The 4,988-nt window shown below is 44.2% G+C and overlaps 1 pseudogene across 1 annotated transcript; it reads right to left on the bottom strand.

Annotated features, from left to right (window-relative positions):
• Nucleotides 1–61: 61 nt before the first annotated feature.
• Nucleotides 62–143, bottom strand: H310_15035 (annotated as a pseudogene). The gene has a single exon. The product of its transcript is annotated as a tRNA-OTHER (tRNA).
• Between the last annotated feature and the right edge of the window lie 4,845 nt (nucleotides 144–4,988).

Genomic DNA, 4,988 nt, shown 5'->3' with positions numbered 1-4,988 from the left:
CAAATAATTCATTCATGTTACACTTCGTTTTCGTATACTCAAAAATCATTTTAAAAAATACTTTGTGCGTGCCCGGGACTTGAACCCGGGCCCCTTCCTCTGCTCTTGAGCGCCGTCGCCTTTAACCACTCGGCCGCGCACAAAGCCGTGCTAATGAGGAATGTTCATTCATACAGTAAGTGTTCTTTACTTCAAAATTGATACATTGTGTGCATTTATGCCAATATGTTCAAATTAACATGAGCTTCACATAGAGAATACCTTATAAACGAATATACTCTCACATTACATAGTGCAAACTTCTCGGCGATACATCTGGACATTCGATTGGATAGAAGTGAGACATGAACCAGCCAATAAGAAGGAATGATTTGTCCACTACCCAGCGTCGTTCCCTGTACTACTAGTATGAACTAGTTGGAAATACTGATAGTACTCTTAACAGCTCTTTGGTCGCAACAGCTCGGTCGTGAGCGAAAATTGGGGAAATTTTGAATTTTGACCAATGACGGCGTAGTTACGCGCAACTCAGAAAGGTCAACAGAATATTATTTTCCGAAAAACCAACAGTCCAATTATTTTTTTCTCATACAAATTTCAAGATAATTCTCTAGTACCACGGGGGAAGGATTTCCGTCGTTCCCTGTATACGGTTCACGGTATATAAAAACCCGTATGCTTGATTCAAGGAGTTGAGCGAGCTATCGTCGCTAATGCGTGCTCCACGTCCAGCAAACATCTGAGGCCGTCGTGTTCGCGTAATCACGACACCGAGACCTTGCTCTACAGCGCGAACATCAACATGCCGACCTCATGCGTAGATTCAAGGAGGTGTTACCTGTTGGTCATGGTTAGATGGCTGCACTTGCATAAGACCCAAAGTGCTATGCACAACATCGTAAAGGAGGGATACACAACTTTCGGCATCCGAACGTCAAATGCCGCGGAATAAACAACGCACAGTTGGGGAACACCTTCTGTCTGCCGACCCCACGACCGCATTCCACATGTAATGTACAGTATATGCTGCTCTTGCACAGCAAGGCATGTCGTCGTTGAGAAGAATTGGCAAACGATCAGCCCGTGGCCCTAATATGTGCTGTGCGTGGCATTATCGAAGCTCGAGTAAGGGTAGCTAATTGCTTGGAGGTAAACTGCCATGCAAAAATGTCCAATTTTGTATATTTTCTGTATGAATAGTCGCGACGTGTATCAAGTAATCTCAACGACAAAGCGAAGTACCATGTTTCTTTTCCCTGTGTCCATTCACTTGCTTAACGCAACTCATGCGTTCTGGACCTTTCTGAGAGCACTTATACCTGTGGAGAATGACAAAATGATGGTTTGCCCTGAGTTCGTGTCCCCGCCACGCATGCTGGCTGATGTAGGTTGGGTGTATTTCCGCCGAATTGACATGTACCTGGAGAGTTTACTGCATTCTACCAATACCAGGTGCTTCTAAAATTGTACACTAAGGCAGTCTGTCCTACACATGCAAAAACTGAAGGCAATCTGTCCTACACAATACCTTCATGGCGTACCAACGGTGGTACCATCCCTCGCTCTGCGTAAACATCAAACACATGTAACGCGTTAGTTGTTAGAGATACTAAGGAAAGGTGGGAAGGCCAATCAACAAGAGAAAGCTTTTGCGGGGTGAGCGGTAATAAATATGCAATGCATGATCAAAGCTCTCCTTACACGTCAACAATGTCGTGGCGGAGATGGGGCGCGGCGGCATCAGAGCACGGTGGTGGTGAGGGGTTATCGGCGTGGGTGGCATGTTGGTGATTGGGTTGGTCGGCCCCGAGGCTAGGCTGGTGGCTGGGCACGTCGGCCTCGTGCCCATCGAAATCGTGGTGCTGCATCGTAGGAGCATCAAGTGGTGCATCACATTTCGAAAAGGACTTCGACCGACTTTTCGGATCACTTACGAGACGAGCAGTCCTAAGAAATCGGGCTAACGAGTAGTACTAATTCGAAAAAAGCGTACTGTTACAGGTCATCGTATTAAAACATCGACTTTAGGAAGTATTTTCTGAAAAATGCAGCGTTTAATATCTTGTCCAAACAGAAATTGATATTATAGCATACCGTCTAGTATAATACGAGTGAGACAGCCATTTCGAGGACGACACCCATGCAAATCAATAAATTATTTAGGTTCCCGACGAAATTGTTGTAGAGATTTCACCACGCGCCAAAATATTCACCGTAAGACTTCACATAAGCTCTACAGCCATATACGCTTTTCATGAATAAAGGCAAGAATAAATATCAGCGTTTTATGTGCGCGCAAGAGCTAGACTGTTGTCTTACACGGCAGAGCACAATGCATTCGCGTTTGTGCCATGGAGGACTACCAACAAGCTCTGGTACAGCCTCAGCGAGGAAGACTAGTGTCAAAGTACTGTCCCAAGAAGAAGCCAGAGCAGTACAAGAACACTTTGGTAGAGTATAGCGGTATCTAACCGTCATCAAATACTTCCTAATGTATAGAATTTCTGCTACTTTTATTACCGACTAGGCCAACCTGACGTCGGCGGCCGCGAGAACATGCGCAAGACCAACTACTCCGGGGATAACAGGCTGATGACTCCTAAGAGCTCCTATCGACGGAGTCGTTTGGCACCTCGATGTCGACTCATCACATCCTGGAGCTGAAGAAGGTTCCAAGGGTTCGGCTGTTCGCCGATTAAAGTGGTACGTGAGTTGGGTTTAGAACGTCGTGAGACAGTTTGGATCCTATCTTCTATAGATAAAAAGAAAAATGCAAGACTCTAATTCTAGTACGAGAGGACCGAAAAGGAAAGCATAGATGCCTAGGCATTAATTGATATTTTTAGGACGTAATAAAAACGAAAAGCTATATGTAATATTTATAAATTTTAATATATAGATTTCCTCAAGAAAAACTTTTCTTTGTGAAAATTTTAAACGTAGTGAATTGAAATATCTTAGTAACTATTGAAAAAATCAAACGAGATTCCGTAAGTAATGACGAGTGAAAATGGAAAGTTGTTGGCGACGCGAGATCACATCGAGTGGTTAGCCTCGAGTTCAACCACGGCGACGTTGCGGTTCTGGATGCCGCTCGGCCTCGGAACGATGCTCAGTGTGTCTTGTTGATGGCATACCGTCAATAGCAGAGGAGCCTGTTAGTGTGGTTAATGACGCTGTTGTGGCCGAATTGTTTACAACCAGTGTTGTTGAGGACACGATGATCCGGCGAACGATATCGACAACACATTCGAGGACAACGATGATCAATTAGACTAAAAATGCATACAATTGTGTGAATTCTTCATCATATTCATTTTAATTCACTTGTTTTTCGTGCTCTCGGAAACACCGAAACCCTACTGTAAATTTAAACATTTGTGTAAGGTCGGATAGGCTTCCTACATATATAAAAAGAAGTGTATGTGTGGCTTGAAAACCAATTTCACTTCTCTTAAAATCTATCCGAATACGGATAAAGGCATATCGCTGTTTGACTCGAAATACGCTTGAATCCCTTTCAATTGCCTTGTTTGTGCTCTGCACACAATATCCGGACATTGTCCACATGATTTTACCCTTTGCCTTAACAATCGTTTGAACAACCGTCATATTCTGTTTCGCCCAACAATGATCTTTTTCCATTTGATTCTTGCTCGTTGGTGTCGAAAGGACCAGGGACACTAATCGAGGGACCGCTTCGGCCTTGCCCAAAGTATTTACTGTACTAGGTACCGGCACCACACGTATGTACTCGCTCTTTGAAATTTTTCATGCTATCAATGGTTAAGTTACATCACACGTAGTCCACATCAATAAATAGACAATTTTGTATTGCAACGGCATTACTGTGTTCAATGGCAAAAAACGTGTTTGGGCAGCTCAAGGCAAGGTAACAATGTGATCGCCTCTTTCCAACAACTGAACGTTAATGTTTTGACGCGGTTATTTAGAGAAGTGATTCCAAAACGTACGCTGCGGCGACCGTGTCTTGCTGCGTGGCTACCGTGCTTGTGTCGGAAGGAATGCTGAAGGCATCAACGTCGAAGATACCATTAACGACTCTGTAAATTGTAAAGCCGCTTACAATCGTTGTTTTAGTGGTTCTATCCCACACGTCATTGACCTATTTGACGAGCTCAAAGCGATTGGTGCGCTCAGATGCAAAGTGCCATAGCCGTTTTATCTTCGAGCTTTCTGCTCGATGATAATGGACTCATCAGTGCTGCAAGAACGCCTTTGAACGCTTTATCGATAAAACGTCAGGCCGTTCGCAAATCCAGGTATATGTTGTTGGGATCTTCTCAAGCACAACTTCGACTTCCATTGCATACACCACAACGTCTTCGTTGAAGTGGGCACTGAAGTCCTCCCAATGAGGAGCGACGGTGGACGTCTTTATGCCTTCGGTACCGGATATGCATATTCAATAATGGTAGAGAAATTTTGCTGTTCCACGATGCATTAGGATTACCAGTATATATTTGAGCCGATGAACGTAAAGCACCTATGAATTCGCGACGGGTGTCGCTTGCGGAGTGCTTCAACTTCATTCCAAACTTATCGACAAAGCCATTGCATTTGGTAAGATTTTCTTGCTCAACCTCCTTGATCTTGAACTCTTGCGACAGTTGGACAACTTGTAGATTGGGTAAGTGCGTAATCGCCAACTGCTAATTTCGCCATGCGTACATGCTGTTTCTGCCTGTGGAGGTATATGGCTTGCTTGCGCAACTTCCCGCTCCGTTCAATTTGAGGACAAGGGACTATGGATACCTCGGAGTTTCGGGGTCAACATTTTTGCGAAAACCCGATAGTGTAACTGGACTAGTCCTACATACCATTCACTACTCTCGCCTCCAAGATAGACTTTTTAATTAATTCGATCCAAGTGACGAACAAAACCGCAAGTAACAGTTTTGCGACATTGGAGCGACATATGACGACAGAGTGGAAAATTCAAAACTACTTGCCCTCAACATTTCCCA

This window comes from Aphanomyces invadans (genome assembly GCF_000520115.1).
Source record: "Aphanomyces invadans strain NJM9701 unplaced genomic scaffold supercont1.139, whole genome shotgun sequence".
Lineage (NCBI taxonomy): Eukaryota > Oomycota > Saprolegniomycetes > Saprolegniales > Verrucalvaceae > Aphanomyces > Aphanomyces invadans.
Note: the sequence above shows the minus strand (reverse complement) of the source record. Positions and strands in the feature narration are given on the sequence as shown.